Source organism: Stegostoma tigrinum, chromosome 2, assembly GCF_030684315.1.
Source record: "Stegostoma tigrinum isolate sSteTig4 chromosome 2, sSteTig4.hap1, whole genome shotgun sequence".
Taxonomy (NCBI): domain Eukaryota; kingdom Metazoa; phylum Chordata; class Chondrichthyes; order Orectolobiformes; family Stegostomatidae; genus Stegostoma; species Stegostoma tigrinum.
The window spans coordinates 70,954,789-70,973,402 of NC_081355.1; the positions used below are offsets into that span (position 1 = coordinate 70,954,789).

The 18,614-nt window shown below is 40.1% G+C and overlaps 1 protein-coding gene across 2 annotated transcripts in view; it reads left to right on the plus strand.

Moving 5' to 3' along the window:
• The window catches only part of LOC125464337 (aryl hydrocarbon receptor-like), a 175,771-nt gene that overhangs the window by 19,761 nt on the left and 137,396 nt on the right, over nucleotides 1–18,614 (plus strand). The window lies entirely within an intron of this gene.

Genomic DNA, 18,614 nt, shown 5'->3' on the forward strand with positions numbered 1-18,614 from the left:
AACGGGGGTGTGTAATTCCTGCGGAAAGTAAAATTTAAATGTTATCATATGATCTTGAACTTTGTTGGATTGAAAGGGAAGTATTTTTTAATGCTGTGAAAATGGGGTTTTCTTTTGGATATTTTTAAATTATTTGCATTGGTGCATTACTTGCTACGCAACCCTAAGGCTCTTTAGATGGTGCATTAGAACTTGAGTTGAATATAATTGGAGCTGTTTTTCCAGGCTGGTTTAACTCTTGTTGATGTTTAAATGTCACATTGTAAATATTTTATTGTAACATTAACAAATTGGGCTTAGTCTAATGTGAATATGGATTACTTGCCAAACCTTAGTTTATTTTGTAATGGTTGCTCTTTAAAAACAGATATATCAATTGTAAACAATATACGCATCCTCATCTTTTTTTGCCTTTTGTATCAAAACATAAGCAGAGGTTGGTTCATTAAGACTAATTAACAACTAATTTAAATATGCTACTCTGGAACGTTTCAAAAGTCATTTATCATTTGAACGTAATTTGGTCAATTCCCAAAGTGCAATGATAGATATCAAGTTAATAGGACATCAAGCAGTTATTCATCATCAATTCAACTTTTGTTTTAGAAGTTAAGATCTATTCATTTGAGACAGAATGTTACTTTAATGTGAACAATAGTGTAATACGAGATTATGTATTTAAATAAGTTTGTTTTCACAGTTATGTGGATAGCTGTTCGTGGTGACGAATGGAAGCATTATGCAAGATTAGGCATTCTTATAACTCTACTGGGAAAGCATTGGATTGCCATTCTAAGGATCTGGCATCTAAATTTCAAATTCCAGTCTGCTTTTCTGTTTGTAAATTCTCAAACTATGTTGGGCCAGTTTTGTTAAATTGCAAGTGGCTACTGAACGAGAATGCCAAATGATGGAGTTGTATTGTATTGGAAGAGGCAAGGCTGATTACAGGGGGAAAAGGGAAAATGGGCATTTAAATTCAAATTTGCTTTGTGAGGCTAATGTTCTGACTGCTAAAGCAATATGTCATTGACTGGATGTACTGGATATGGAAAGCCCTAGTTAATGAGCATGTTGAGTAGCTGGAAGCAAAATAAGATTAACATGGGGTTAAAATAATGTTTTTGTATGCAATGACTATTTAAAAACAAAATACAAATCTGTGTGTTCCTCCAGTTAGCTACAGATGTTCCTTGAGAATGCTAAGTATTTTTTATGATACAAAAGTCCGAATATCAATATGGAGGACTTAGAAATATACAAAAGTGGTATGTTTTAGCTTTATAGTGGCTTATGTTATACCTTTTTAAAACCTGTCTATTACATCTCTTCAGGTCTCTTGACCTTGATTGTTTTGCCTTAATAATCTTTATAGCAGTTATTTTCATTGAAACTTAATAGCAAGTTTTTAAATTATGTCAAGTTTTGATTCATTCATGATGTAATTAAAAAAAAGTGAGGTTCTCAAGTAGATAATTTTTATCATGACATAACATCCTTTTACAAATGTTGGCAGTGAAGGTATTTAGCATTCTCTGCTGCATGTTAATTTAATGATAATATTCCCATGTTATAGGTAACTTCTTTAGATTTGGGTTGTCCACCTAACATTTTGGTTATAGGTTTAAACATTTGGAAGATTTGACCAAATTATTTGTTCTGCTGTGTTATCTTGCTCTTGCACAATTTAAGACACAAGGTCTATATCTGTTTATTTCGATATAGTTATTCATGAGCCTTTGTTTATTCAGCATAGTTCTTTGTTAGTCTGTTGGTTGCAATACTGTCACCTTAGTAATAACTGATTTGATGCGTCAACATTTATTTTAGTAGTGAAATCTGAACTGAAACAGTTGAGATAGAATGCCAGGGATTTTCTTGCTTTTGTTGAGCAATCTGAGGTGGCTGCATATATTAGCACAATTATATGAAAGGTGTATCTCCTGGATGTTAATGTTACCAAGAAATATGAGAATAGTAGAATTAAGTAGTATCGGGATAGTACTAGATTAGCCGTGGTCTAGTCGAATAACTGACTGAGCTGGCTGAAGGGGTTGAATAGCCCATTCCTCCTATTTCTGACATCCCGACCTATCATAATATTGTACAAGATATCCCTTATTGTTACTGACTTGTAAATTAGCTGCAGTTATTGACGACTGGGTAACTAGTCCTCCCCTCTTCTACTTTGAAACTGTTTGATGAATCCTTTTTGTTTTTACCTAATTAGAGTTCCAATTATCTTTATTTAGAAGGGGAAGAAAAAAGAACCTTGACTGTATAAATTTCATGTGCATGTTTGTTTTGTATGCTGCTTTGATGCATATGTTAGAGCATTATCAAAACTTGGCATGCTCTCTGTTCTGGAATTTCTGAAGGAACCGTACATAGGTATAGAGCCGTGAGTAATCTGCAAAACATTGCTTCAGGGTTTAAAAGTACTTTTTTCCCCTCCAAGTTACTATGTTTTCTACAGCTATTCAACATGTTTTAACAACAAATTGTGTCAGGTTCTACATTAATTCAGATGGTGCTATTATTGGCTAATATTGAAAATTTTGAATGAGGGAAGCATGAACTAAATGGTATGTTGGAAGATTGTTACAAGCACCTTCTTTTCATTCTCATTTCGGAAACTGTTTCGTGTTATCTGGCATAACATCTCGCATCAAAAATTGGTCTGCAAAATCATGATGCTGGTATCGACTCATTTTATAAGCAATGCACTTGTGATGAAAAGGAGTTTGCATTTGGCGTAACTTGCATGCTTGCATTATTGTTCTGGCATGCTTGGGTTTTGGCTATTCAGATTTGAATCAATCAGCAAAATGCATCAACTGTAATTACTTATAAAATTGGTTACAATTCCCCTTTTTTCATCTCAATAACTTTACATGGATGCACCATTTTAAAGCTGCACATTTTTAGTCTTATTTTCGGTTAAAAAATTTTTGGTCCTGATTTTTGGGTGCAGCTGGGATGGCGTTGAGTGTGTAAGTGTCATGATTTGCAACCTCCCTGCACCCATGCAGGTCAAGGTTGAGACTGCAATCTACCTCAATGGCACGATTTGCAGCATTGACCTGAATGTCTCTAGTGTTCCTCCTGTCTTTTCCAAGCTGCTTCCAGTCTTTATAGCCATGAAGCATGTTGTATCTTGAAGGGAAGATGTACAAAGCATTTTCGCAATGCAAATTATTATGAAGTAGATATCAATCAGCCAAAGGTTTCCAGAATGATGGACACAACAGTAGATTTGTTCTTGGTGCAAGTTGACAAATGGAGAGGCGCACTGCTTCCATGGTGATCCCGAAGACCTCCAGGCTACCCAGACATTTGAAGCCAGTGGGGGGGTCAGGGATGTCACCTGTTTGTATGAACCCGAGAACCAGGCAAAAGAAATTTGATATCCTCCAAATGGTGGTCGACGTTAATGAATGTATTTTCACACGACACCAGATCTCATGGTGCTCAGTGTGCCAAATCTCGAACTCTGATCAAGCAGCCCCTCCTAATCAATAGACTGATAACTCTACATTGAAATAGGTGGCAAAATGTGCACATTTGAAAGGTCTAGAAGCTTGATTGCAATTACCAAATTCCGTCCTAATTTGATTGATGATCTGTTTTTCAAATTATTGGTCCTCCCATCTTTTAAAAATAAAAATTGACGTGCATCATAAGCATGTCTGAAAGATTTCCATTACAATGCCAATACGATGTTATCACTGCCACTTCAAATGTGAACACTCTAATATTAGAAGAACTGCTCTTATTGAAAAATATCCAGATACGTGCCATTTGGCCAATAAACGTATTTATGCAATTTCCATAGATTCCCCTGTATGCCTGGTGCTTATTTTTTCCTGTGAGCTTCAGCCACGAGCACTTGCCAATCAATGGGAGCCTTTCTATAGTTTCTGAGAATGTTGTCCATTATCCATTCTATGCTGTGATAATGGAAACTGCAGATTGTGGAGAATCCAAGATAATAAAGTGTGAAGCTGGATGAACACAGCAGGCCCAGCAGCATCTCAGGAGCACAAAAGCTGACGTTTCGGGCCTAGACCCTTCATCAGAGAGGGGGATGGGGTGATGGTTCTGGAATAAATAGGGAGAGAGGGGGATGCGGACCGAAGATGGAGAGAAAAGAAGATAGGTGGAGAGTCTGAAGAGATTACAAGAGAGTTGCAGTGGGAGAGAGATTCGCTGAGGTTGGTCCGGAGGGAGGAGGGTAACTTCTTCAGGTTAGGCATCCCTGGAAGAGGCTTCGCAGTGAGTTTAAAATTGTATCAGTGATAATGGGAACTGCAGATGCTGGAGGATCCAAATCAGTAATAAAGGCAGGAAATTTTTGTAAAACTGTGTTTGAGTTGTTGTTCTGTACTGTTTATATCTTGACAGATGTAGACATTTTAGCTCCCAATTCTTATTCTCCCTTTCCCCCACCGCATCCCAAAACCAGCCCAGCTCTTCCCCTCCCCCCACTGCATCCCAAAACCAGCCCAGCCTGTCTCTGCCTCCCTAACCTGTTCTTCCTCTCACCCATCCCTTCCTCCCACCCCAAGCCACACCTCCATTTCCTACCTACTAACCTCATCCCACCTCCTTGACCTGTCCGTCTTCCATGGAATGACCTATCCCCTCCCTACCTCCCCACCTATACACTCCTCTCCACCGATCTTCTTTTCTCTCCATCTTCGGTCCGCCTCCCCCTCTCTCCCTATTTATTCCAGAACCCTCACCCCATCCCCCTCTCTGATGAAGGGTCTAGGCCCGAAACGTCAGCTTTTGTGCTCCTGAGATGCTGCTTGGCCTGCTGTGTTCATCCAGCTTCACACTTTATTATCTTGGATTTTTCAGCATCTGCAGTTCCCATTATCTCTTATTCCTGTGTCAGGTTCACAGAGACAGATGAATGTCTGTCTCCATGAAACTGACCTTTTAAAAATGTCTCCTTTTACTCCCATCTTTGGTCTGGTCTGATGTGCAAACTAGACTGGAAGTTGTGCTGGGTGATCTGGGAAGTGCTGAGGATGCTGCCAGTTCCTGAAGTGGCTGGGTGCACAGTCTGCCTGGGGACTCTCCTATCATATCCGAAAAAAAGAGAACTGGATATGAAGCATTCCTTTAGCCCTCAGCTATCAACCCCTCTTATCCCCCATCATGTTATGTATTGATTAAGTGCCACCTTATGCCCTCTATCCATCCTTCTTGGAACCTCATACTCCCATATCATCTAGTATCTGTTTCCACTCACCATCCTTCTCCTTTCCCCTACGTTCAAGCTCACCTGATGTTCACAAATACCCATAGCACAGAGAAATCAAAAATAAAGTTCTATTTCTTAAACTGTGAAAGCCATTCTGATTCATTTAAAAAAAACACACATTTTGGACTGCATTAACATTTTCCTGACAGGCCTTGACAAATTGGACAGTTCCATTAAATTTATGCACCTTTTACATACCGTCGCATAGGGCACTTGAAACTCTGTCTTCTTCAAGAGGACGCTCTGGCCACCACCTTCGATGTGTGCTGGGCCCTTGTTCACATGGTAGTACCTTAGCTCCCCTGGTTTTTCAAAAAGAAATGCACTCCAAACTGAACTACTCTTACCTGGCTTAAAAGTTTGCACTGCGAGTTCCAAACACTGGTGAACCCTGAAATCCAAATTCATGTGTGAACCATGGCTCCTCCCTTCCATGCACGAGTGCACATACAGACACACGTGCGCGCACACATGCACACACACGCAGACACACATATACCCAGTTTGGGCCTGGGACTTAGGATTTTGCATATCATCGATAATGTTTTGCCAAGGTGGAGAAGGTCACCGTTGTGGTGAGAATTTTGGCATCAGTGTGAATTTCCAATTGATGTACTTTTTATACACAACATCATTGTTTGCAGTTTTTATTTCTTCATGCACAAGATGTGAGTGATGCTGGCTAGGCCAGCATTTGTTGTTCAACCTTAATTGTCCAGAGGGTGGTTCAGAGTCAGTCATGTTGCTGTGACTCTGGAGTCACACGTAGTCCAGACCAAGTAAGGACTGCAGATTTCTTCCCTAAAGGACATTATTGAACCAGATGCGGTTTTTTTTTCAACAATTGGCAAGGCTTTAAAAGTCATCAAGGAATTTTTATTCCAGATTTGTACTGAACTCAAATTCTACCATCTGCTATGGTGGGATATTGAATCCAGTTCCCCAGAACGTTGCCTGGATCTTCGATTAATAGTTTAGCAATTATTGATTTAAAATTCTAAAATGATGAAACAAGGTGTACTTAAGCTTTTAAGATACCTACAATTGTTTGAAGGTGAAAAGCATATTGGAAAACCTTCACCCCAAATATACTTTTGCCTTCAAAGTAGTAAAAGTTTGGCTTTGCTCTATCAACATAATAAATTAACGGGCACGGTGCCATTTAGTTATTATTGCATTTGTAGTTTGTCCTGTAATTGGTGATATCATGGCCATCAACAGCAGAATGATGTAAGATTGATAGCCTGGGCACAACTAAGTGGTAGACTGTTGGAGAAGGAGTGTGTTTAAGTAAAAATGTAAGCAGATGTTTGAAAATTGTTGCGTTGATTAGTGACAGGGAAGCCAGAACCTTTTGAATTTAATGTTGGCAAGACTAAAACCCCATCCTGTTAATCCTGATCTCATCAATGTAAATTGGGTTCCCTTCCACACTGCACTAAATTCACAACCTTTGCTCAAATTTTCAAATCCCTGGTATCAGGATCAGGCTCAAACTTGCAAGTATTTGATGTAGAACTGGTCATTTTTGGAGAAAACCTAATTTGGGACTTGCACACACTCTGGGAGTTAACTTTTTGAAGTACTGTGTATATTATTGCCCCTTTTATACATACAGTTGTGTCCAAACTTGTTCGTATCATTTGGGAGAGTGAAGGTACCAGCAGAGAAGTCTGGTTATGGATCTCCTCTGTTGTGGAATTGCTTAGTATGCTCAGCAGCCGTGATTATACATGACAGTTCTGTTCTCCAGTACCATCTATTCAATGCCTCTTCAGTTTAGTAACACTGAACAATGGAGATGTCATGGTTGTTTTCTGGATAAGTGCTGCTGCTGATATTATCACGGTCAGACAGCGTTTGAATAGTCATCAAGTGCAAAGCTCATTTCTCTTCATTGAATTCCATGAGGAGAGCTGATGACCATATGAGTGCCGTACAGTTAGAGTAGTCTTATCAACAGTTGAAGGTTGTTGTCAAATCCAACCAATTCGTCCTTTCTCCAAATAAATGTTGAGGTTTCTCTTGCAAACAGCAGTTGTCACTTAGTGATTCATGTGTATGCTGGAGACTGATACGTGGCTGTGACCGAGGCACTGATGGAAGATTCCTGTTGGGCGAGGCATCACTACTGGGAGAAGAGTCAGGCCTGATCGATATATTGCATGCAATGTAGTATGGACAGCTGTCTCGTTGTCTCGTTCTCTCTTGGTATTGAATGAGTATTTTAAAAATTTAAGTTGCTTTGCAGTAAAAGCAAAAGTTGCTGGAAAAGCTCAGCAGGTCTGGCAGCATCTTTGAAGAGAAATCAGAGTTAATGTTTCATGTCTGGTGACCCTTCCTCAGAGCAGTTCTTCACAGATACTGCCAGATCTGCTGAGTTTTTCCAGCAGCTTCTGTATTTGTCTCTGATTTGCAGCATCTGTTCTTTCGTTTTTTATTAAATTGCTGTGCAATTTGCTAGTGAGTCATAGAGATGTACAGCTCGGAAATAGACCCTTTGGTCCAACTTGCTCATGCCTGCCAGATTGCCAAAATAAATCTAGCTCCATTTGCCAGCATTTCGCCCCTAACCCCTTAAACCCTTCCTATTCACATACGAATTCAGATGCCTTCAAATGTTGTAATTGTACCCATCTCCACCACTTCCTCTGGACCTCATTCCATACATACACCATCCTCTGTGTGACAATGTTGTCTCTTAGGCCCCTTTTAAATCTTGCCCCATTCACCTTAAACCCTTTAGTTTTAGAATCCCCACCCCAGGGAAAAGCCCCTGTCTATTTACCCTATCCATGTCCCTCTTGATCTTATAAACCTCTACACGATCACTCCTCAGCCTTCAATGCTCCAGGGAATGTACCCCCAGTCTATTCAGCCTCTCCCAATAGCTGGAACCCTCCAACCCTGGCAACGTTGTTGTTCATCTTTTCTGAATCCTTTCCAGTTTCACAACATGCTTCCTATAGCAGGGAGATCAGAATTGCATGCAATATTCCAATACAGTCCTAACCAATGTCCTGAACAGCCACAACATGACCTCCCAACTCCTATGCTTAGTGCACTGACCAAAAGGAGCAAGCAGACAAAATGTCATCATCTCTATTCTGTCTACCTGCGACTTCACTTTCGAGGAACTATGAACCTGCACTCCAAGGCCCCGTTGTTCGGCAGCACTCTTCAGGACCTTACCATTAAGTGTATAAGTCCTGCCCTGATTTGCCTTTCCAAAATACAGCACTTCATGTTTATCTCAATTAAACTCTATCTACTACTTGTTGGCCCATTGGTCCAGCTGGTCAAGATCCATTTGTACTGTGAGGTAACGTTCTTCGATGTCCACCAAACCTTCAATTTTGGTGTCATCTACAAACTAACTAACTGTACTTCATGTGCTTCCAGTGTTTTTTTTTACAAACCCAAGATACCTGCTGCAAAGCAACCACTACTAGAATCTAAAAATCAATTTAACATTCATCTCATTAAAGACATTTGATTTTGTTGTGCATTTTTGTAGTTTATCATGTTTTCTCCACATACGGTGTATTGACTGGGCTTTTCAAAAATGAAAGTTTCTGTTGTAAAATGGCCTCATTTCATGGCTATATGTCTGGTTTTTAGAGGCAAGGCTTATGATTTAATCTATTAGTAGCTTTGTGGCTAATTGTCTGAATTTGAGGGTAGAGTGCCAGACTAGGTGGTTTTCCTCTTCAGACAGTAAAGCTTCCTGAAGGCTGTTTTTGGTGGTGAATTTTAGGTTTGGTTCTATGATTTCTTTGAAGGCCATTTTAAGCATGTAAATTAAATCTATTTGGATAAGAAAGGAATTAGACTTTTTTAATGCTAAGATTTAGGAGCTTTTTGTTTGTTGGAAAAGAACGAGTGCATCTGATAAAGTAAGCACATTCTGACATTTCCCGGCTAGGTTCATACAAGAAAAATGGTGACTTGACTGTGTAAACTGGAGCATTAATTTGACTTATGTGATTATAACTACTGATGGTTGGCTATTTTTAAGGCACACTTGCAGGGATAGTGAGGGAATGTAAACTGGATCAAAAACAAAATCAGATATATTTAAAAAAAAATAAAGCTGAGACCGCTGTCATGTTTTGTAAGTTATCGGATTGCTCAAAAGAGCACCAATACTTGAAGGAAAGAAGTGCCTGAGGGGTTCAATAGCACCTTTGACAGAGCCTTCCAAACCATAACCTTGGCCACTTAAAAATCCAAGGGCATAAACCACTTAACACCGCTGACTGTAAATTCCTCTCCAAGCCTTTCGTCATCCTGACTTGGAACTGTATCACTATTCCTTCGCTGTCACTCGAGCTCTGTTCCTAAGCACACTGTAGATACGCCTCTATGAGATGGGCAATTACAGAAGGTCATTAAATGATGGCCTTACTAGTGACATTCACATCCTAGGAACACAAAAACGAGGAGCCGGAATAGGCCATTTAGTCTCTTGAACCCATTCCATCACTCAGTAACATCATGTTGCATCTAACTACATCTTCAAATCCACATTTCCACCTGCCTTGATAACCTTTCCCTCTCTTACCTAACAAGAATCCATCTATCTCTGCCTTAAAAATATTCTAGGACTCTGGTGACTCTGCATCCACCACATTTTTATCAGGAAGATCATTCCAAAGCATAGCGATTCTGACAGGAAAAAAAAAATCACCTTTTTTTTAATGGGTAACGTCTGATATTTAAGCTATTATTCCTAAGTTCTGGATTCTCCGCATTAACCCTGTCAAGACCCTTCAGGATATTGTGACTTTCAAACATGTTACCTCTTACTGTTCTAAGCTCCAACGGATACAAGCCCATAGCTTCTGCATCTTTTGTTTTAAGCCAACCCACTCAATCCAACTGTTAGCCTAATCGACATCCTGTGAACTGTTTTCAATGCATTTGCATTCTTCCTGAAATAAAGTGACCAAAACTGTGCATAGCTGTCAAGATTCAATCTCTGTAAAACTGAAGCATGGCTGTCCAGATTCAGTGCTCTGTAAAACTGAAGCATTGCCTCTTTATTTATGGCCTCACAACAAATGATAACATTCTATTAGCATTTGTAATTACTTAGTGTATCTGTGTACTAACTTTTCTGATTCATGCACGAGGACACGCAGATTCCTTTGCACTTCACAAATCTTCAGTCTCTCACCATTTGGATAATATACTTCTCTTTTTAGTCTTCCTGCTCAAATGAATAATTTCAAATTTTCCCATATTATACTCCATTTGCCAGATCTTCACTCACTCACTTAACCTATGTACATCCCTTTGCTGGCGCTTACTGTCCTCATCACAAGTCACTTTCCTACCTATCCTTATCTTATCAGCTAATTTAGCCTCTGTACCTTTGTTGATTTCTTCCAACTCACAGACATAAATTGCAAACATTTGAGATCTCGGTACTGACCCTTGTTGTGCAGCAATCGCATATCCTGGCAACTTAAAAACACCCATTTATGACCTCTGTCTGCTTCCTGTTAGCCAGCCAATTTCCTATCCATACTGATATACTATCTCTTCTACCATGAACATTTATTTCTGCAATAGCCTTTAAGGTCCTACTTTATTAATTGCTTTCTGGAAGTCTAAGCACGGTACATGCATTGTTTTCCTATTATCCATAGCACGTTATCTCCACAAAGATTCTCAAAAAATGTTGGCCAATCATGATTTCCTCTTGACAAAGCCATGTTGACTCTGTCATGATGATTTTGAGGGTATATAAGTTCATTTATGCAGCCTCTTTAATAATAACCGTGGAGAAAATGTTTGAACCTGAAAGATGGTAAGCTAGACAGAAGGTAGACTGGGCAGTAGTTTCCCGCTTTCTGTCTTGCTTTCTTTTTCATAAAGGAGCCATATTTCCTATCTTCCAATCTAACGTCCAAATCAGGAGAGCTCTGGAAAATTAAAATCAACAATCTTACTGAGCAGAGATAATGGGAACTGCAGATGCTGGAGAATCCAAGATAACAAAGTGTGAAGCTGGATGAACACAGCAGGCCCAGCAGCATCTCAGGAGCACAAAAGCTGACGTTTCGGGCCTAGACCCTTCATCAGAGAGGGGGATGGGGAGAGGGTTCAGGAATAAATAGGGAGAGAGGGGGAGGCGGACCGAAGATGGAGAGAAAAGAAGATAGGTGGAGAGGAGAGTATAGGTGGGGAGGTAGGGAGGGGATAGGTCAGTCCAGGGAAGACGGACAGGTCAAGGAGGTGGGATGAGGTTAGTAGGTAGCTGGGGATGCGGCTTGGGGTGGGAGGAAGGGATGGGTGAGAGGAAGAACCGGTTAGGGAGGCAGAGACAGGTTGGACTGGTTTTGGGATGCAGTGGGTGGAGGGGAAAAGCTGGGCTGGTTGTGTGGCGCAGTGGGGGGAGGGGACGAACTGGGCTGGTTTTGGGATGCGGTGGGGAAAGGGGAGATGCTGCAGCCCTGACCTGCTCACACCAATTTTCCCCCTCTGAAGATGTAGTTTCACTGCTTGAATCAGACTGGGGATCCCTCTACTACAGCCCGGACAGAGTGGGCTGCCTCATCCTGATGCAGTGTGCTGTGCACATTTGGAGCATGCAACTAGGCACTGTACCGAATGCAGAAGAACGGGGAGAACAGTTTTCCAAGGAGAAGGACATTGAGGAGGAAATGTTACCTGACTGTGTCAACGCTCCGCGGTGTCAAGTGCTGCAAACCAGCAGACTTGATTGACACCCAGTTCCAGTCGATGAGAGTTAGGGGCAACAAACTATCGTGTAATTTAAAATTGCTGTTGTTCAATTGCTGTGCATTTGGTTTGGTTTGCATTGTCTGCTTTCTTTGCAGCCTCTGTTTATTTAGTTTGTGATGTTTTAAGTGGCTGCAAAAGCTGATATTGGGAATTGTCTAATTACTTGCTCATATGTGATGTCCTTCTACTGGACTATGATAGGCTGTGGGTGCCTCCTGAGCACTGGGGACCGAGGGGTGGTGAGCTGGAGTGTATGTGTTTTAGATGGTATTTAGGTAAGGGCACAGAGACTGGGTGGCCTTGTGGTTAAACAGCAACTGGGATGAGAGAATGGACAGTACATGAGAAAACGAGAGTCCAGAGATGTATGTTCCTGAAAACAAAGAAGGCTGGAGATCACAGCAGGTCAGGCAGCATCCATGGAACGACAGCAAGATAACGTTTTGAGTCTAGATGACTCTTCATGAAACATTAACTTGCTTTCTCTCCATGGATGCTGCCTGACTCACTGTGATCTCCAGCATATTTTAGTTTTCAGTTCAGATTCCAGCATCTTCAGTAATTTGCTACTAGGCAGTATGTTCCTGTTAGGACATAGGAGGCATGGTTAGTAAGTTTGCACTTGACACCAAAATTGAGGTGTAGCGGACAGTGAAGAAGGTTGCCTCAGAGTATGGCAGGACCTTGATCAGATGGGCCAAGGAATGGCAGATGGAGTTTAGATAAATGTGAGGTGCTGCATTTTGAAAAGACAAAGGGCAAGGCTGGTAGGTGTCGGAAGTGCTGGATGACTAGAGATATTATGGTTTTGGTTAAGAGAAAGAAATAAGCATATGCTAGTTATAGACAACAAATTCAGAAGAGTATAAAGGCAGTAAAAGTATACTGAAGAGAGAAATCAGGATGGCAAAAAGGGGAGACGAGACAGCTTTGGCAAATAGGGATTCTGCAAATATGTGAAGGACAAAAGGGTAAATAGGGAGAGAATAGTGCATCTTAAAGATCAGCAAAGCCCCCTATGTGTGGAACTGCAGGCGATGGGTAGATACTAAACAAGTACTTTGCATCAGTGTTTATTGTGGACAACGATATGGAAGATAGAGAATATGGGGAAATAAATCGTGACATCTTGAAAAGTGTCCATAAACAGAGGAGGTGGTGTTAGACGGATTAAAATGTATAAAGGTGGATAATTCACTGGGATCTGATCTGGTATACTCTAGAACTCTGCGGAGAGCTAGGGAAGTGATTACTGGGCCTCTTGCTGAGATATTTTTATCATCGATAGCCACGGGTGAGGTACTGGATGACTGGAAGTTGGCTAATATGATGCCAGTATTTAAGGAAGGTGGTAAGGAAAAGCCAGAGAACTATAGACATGTGATCCTGACATCAGTAGTGGGTAAATTGTTGGAGGGAACACCGAAGAATAGGATTTACATGTATTTGGAAAGGCAAGGACTGAGTATGGATAGTCGACATGGGTTTGTGCATAGAAAATCGTGTCTCACTAACTTGGTTGAGCTTTTGAAGAAGTAATAAAGAGGATAGATGAGGGCAGAGTGATAGACATGAACTATGTGGACTTCAGTAAGACATTCAACAAGGTTCCTTGTGGTAGACTGGTTGGCAAGGTTAGATCACATGGAATACAGGCAGAACTAGCAATATGGTTACAGAACTCCCTCAAAGGTGGAAGACAGAGGGTGGTGGTGGAGGGTGGCTTTTCAGACTGGAGGCCTGTGACTGGGGATGTGCCACAAAAATTGGTGCTGTGTCCACTGCTTTTTGTCATTTATATAAATTATTATATAGTGGTATAGTTAATAAGTTTGCAGATGAGACCAAAATTGGAGGTGTAGTGGACAGCGACGAAGGTTGCTTCACTGTATGACAGGACCTTGATCAGATGGGCCAAGAGGTGGCAGATGGAGTTTAGATAAATGTGAGGTGCTGCATTTTGAAAAGACAAATCAGGGCAGGACTTATACTCTTAATGGTAAGGTCGTGGGTGGTGTTGCTGAACAAAGAGAGCTTGGAGTGCAGGTTTATATTCCTTGAAAGTGGAGTCACAGGTAAACAGGGTGGTGAAGAAAGTGTTTAATATACTTGTCTTTATTGGTCAGTACATTGGGTATAGGAGTTGGGAAGTCATATGGTGGCTGAACAGAACATTGGTTAGGCCACTATTTGGAATACTGCGTTCAGTTCTGTCCTCCCTGCTGTAGGAAGGACTTTGTGAAATTTGAAAGGGTCCAAAAAAGATTAACAAGGATGTTGTTGGAGGGTTCGAAGGGAGAAGGTGAATAGGCTGAAGCTGTTTTCCCTGGAGTGTTGGATAGGGTGAAGAATCAAATTCTTATCCCCAGGGTGCAGACAGTCCAGATGTAGACCCGATAGGATTAAGGTGAGATGGGAAAGATTTAAAAGGGACCTAAGGGGCAACATTTGCACACAGAAGGTGGTGTGTGTATGAAACGAACTACCAAAGGAAGTAGTGGAGGGTGGTACAACATTTAAAAGGCATCTGGATGGGTATATGAAAAGGCAGGGTTTGGAGGGATATGGGCCAAATGCTGGCAAATGGGACTAGATTAGTGTAGGAAATCTGGTCAACATGGATGGTCTGTTTCGATGCTATACAGCTCTGAGTTTCTGTTAGTGAGTGTCAGACATGCGATTGAGGTACTATGGCTGGTGTGGCTTTGTCACTGATGTGCCATTCCTTTGCGAGTGAAGGGCCCCATCACTTTGCCAGTGCTTGCCTGGGTGCACAGCAGCCTTTCAAAGATGAGGTGGGCGGAAGGAAAGCTGGAGTTCTGTCGGATATCCAGTGACGGGCAAGTTGCCAAGGAATGGCACGTAGTAAGATGGGAATAATGTCAGACGTAAGGGATGCCATCGGGATGCAACAGATAGTTAATGAGATGAGTTTGGTAAAGTACAGCAGGAAGTTATGCTAGGCCTCCAGGTGAGAAATTATCCAAAAACCGCAACGCAACTCACACATAAAAATAATATAAGATTCAGCCCTTTTGAGTTTGGTATAGTCTGTTCAACATTTATTGCCCATCTTTTATACCACTGAGAAAGCATCAGGGTTGGGCAGTGTTTTTTACTGCACATTTTCTTTTGATAATCTTGTTTATTAAAAACTTTATTTGGTGGTTTCCGTTGAATTGATAGGTGATGACCATATTGTGTTTTCTGTTGGAAAGTCAATAGTTCACTCTGAGTTATGTTCTTAAGCAGCAAACATTTCCAGTGCTCACCAGATTAACACACAAATCACTGAAATGCTGACTATAAACGCATGTGAGTTAATGGTTGTGTTGATTTTTTTCTCTAAGTTTCTCTGTGGTTAAAGAAATATTTGGGGTAAAGTTCAAACCATTTTGTTTTTAAACAGATGTGTATTGTTCAAGATCCTTTTAAAAGCTTTTTGTTTTGTTGTCAAATAGTCTGATTGATGTGAGCCAACATTTAAAATTTGTGTCTGATTAAGTTGCAAATGGTGAGGGTTTAGAAAAGCACTCGTGTCGTTCAGCAGGATGGTTGTTTCCGGAAGTAGGGAGTTTATTCACCGACAGAGTTGTATGGTGAGCAGAAGTTACACGAGACAGGAAGTCACTACATGTGTGCCAGAAACTTGTGAGCCATTGTCTTGGGACAGTTATGCTGCTGGTTATGTAACAGGACTTTGGGGAATGGGGTACTGAAAACCGAGGTTATTGAACTTTGTGGGAAAAATTAAAGCTCTGTATAAAACACACAAATAGATATTTTTTCTTGCTTGTACCATGGCACCACCTTATACAAATTGGAATTTTAAAAACATCCATATAAAAGTAAATGTTCAGGCTGAATGATTTTTCATTTTAGTGTCTTTATTTGTTTAGCTTTTAATTTAAATCCGGGCTTCTATCTGACATGTTGTTATCCCCAAATGGCATGCAAAACAGTGCTAATCGACTCATATTTATTTTGAATCAAATCCACTTTATTATGATCATTAAATCTTTTAAAAATTCCAATCTGAAATTTACCCACAAACTACTGTGTCAACAAGTAATGGATTCCAGGATTCCTTTTTTTCTTTAATCTTAAAGTCCTTTGTACAGTCATGTGAGACCTGTTCATTGGTATTGAGGAGGGCCTCACACTGGCAGTGTTTTAAAGATTTTGTAATCTATAACAGAGCATCTTGTTCTACTACTTTATTCAGAATCTAGACAACATTGATATTTTTGCCATCTCTGTTACTCTGAAATTAGTTGCCTATAAAAACATAATAGGAGCACAGTGTAATATTAGTTTTCATTTTCTTAGTTTTCAAGATCCACTGATTGGCTCCCATTTGCCTCTTCTCTTAGTATCCTGGGATTCTGCCCTGCCGAAATCAGACTTTACCCCCAAATCAGAAAGATCTTCCATTTCCCAAAAGCATTCCCAAGACCATGCCCCATATCATAACCTGGAATGATTTTTCCCTGAACAGGCCTTCACTTTGGTCAGAGATAACAAAGTATGTAGCTGGACGAGCACAGCAAGCCAAGCAATCCTGAGATGCTGCTTGGCCTGCTGTGTTCATCTAGCTACGCACTTTGTTATCTTGGATTCTCCAGCATCTGCAGTTCCCATTTTCACTTTCGTCAGAGCCTTGGCACTTTGTCTGAAGAATATTTTAGGCCTGTTCTTTTGACAAAATACTCACACTCAACCTTTTTTCTTGTTTTGATTTTCTTTACTTGTTACTTCAAAGTCACATGCAATCATATGATTTTGTTGTTAAATCTAAATCTTAGAATAAGTGTCTGAACACCAGTTTGGTGGATTTATATGGCATTGTACTATCATATGTGACTTCGGAATACTTCTCCCATTTTCTCCTCTTTCAACTACCTGCCTGCAATCTCCTGAGAAAGCTGTAAAAATCTGAAATCCTTAACTCTAACTATAAATCCAATATAGAGTTAAAAACTCCCAATTTAGTTGCTGATCCTCTTCGAGGGGACAATGTCCATCTCTTCTTTCTAAATGACATTGTTAAGTTGACCACTTTGAAGAATCTCTGCAGTTCCGTTTTTAATGTTTGCAGTGAATCTGCACTTATTACACACACCAGAAGTTGTTTCAGAGGCCACTAATCCTGGATTTTAGACAGCTCAAATTGTCTATCTAAGAGGAACAAGTTTAATCATTTTCTGTGTTTAAAACCATCATCAAATCTTTTTGGTCAGTGCTTTCCTGAAATCCCAGCATGCTCAGCTTTGTTTTTTGAGTAACTGAGGATATGTAACTAGGTATCAATCAAATAGCCATTCTTAGCTTGATTCAAGGCTTCTGTACCCCATCATGTGGAAACCCCAAACTGGAAGCTGTATTCCATGTGATGCTAAACCAAAGCCCTGTTAAACAGCAAAGCAATCTTTAAATTCCTTAAACCCATCCTTTTTACAATAGTTCTATGATGACGATCATTGTGTATGAATTTTTAATATGTCTATGCTCCTGCAAGCATGAATGATGCATAAAGTATCTAATATCAACCATGAGATGTGAGCCAGTCTTCCCCCATTTCATCTAGAACTGCGTGTAATCTATTTTTCTCATCTATGTTCCTTGTACCTGTGCATATTTTTATATCATCTTTCAAGTCATGGACTTCATTTGCTCCCCAAATTTATAGATTATACGTTATCAGTCAGGTTCTCCACTCCATACCTCCCTATGTCTTGATGTTTGGTGATTCTTCCAATAGATGATGATCACATTCTAAATTCTTACTCTTTAGCATAATCTTGATGCTGAGTGCTCATGAGCTATTTACCATAAGACAGCATAACTTTAATCAGTGTTCAGACTTGTGTATTCTGAAATGGCTAGCAACAAGGGTTCCTCACCAGTTTTCCCAGTTTACCTGAGATAGTCTAACTCAGCGTAGATTGGGTATTCGATCTAGGTCAGAGTTATCATGGAAAATTATGGTAATGGCAACCAAAGATTTCACATGTAATCCATCTCAAGGTATCATTTCCAAAAGTTTGTAGAGTGGCCCCGAGGTGATTTTCTTTCTTCTTCTTTGTGCTTGCACAATTGTTTTAAATGAATAATACATTATCTCAGTTCTAACAGTGAGGATATACCCAATATATCTATCCTTTCTAAAATGCTCAAGAACTATATTGTAACATGGAAGTCATCATCAAGAATAGTACTGAACTGTCATTGTGTCATAGGCTAATTACTTTCATCATTGTGTTTGTTTTCAATGTTAATCTTGTAAATCATGTCCACTTGATTGATTGTGTTACGATTATATTGAAATGTGTTTGTAGCTCTTTGGCCATTTTGCAAGATAAAATTTCAAAATGGTCTGACAAATTAACACGAGGACTAAGAAAGATGCATAAGTTAGAGTCGGTGAACTTGATGTCAAACTTGATGCAGAAAGAGAAATAGAGACGGAAAGGAAGATTGAATTAAGAGAGGAAGAAAATTCAAAGCTTTTCTTAAACAAAAAATCTTGCAACAAGAAATTGCATCTTCTACTTAAGATTGTACTTAAGCTGGAATGGACATGTTAGTT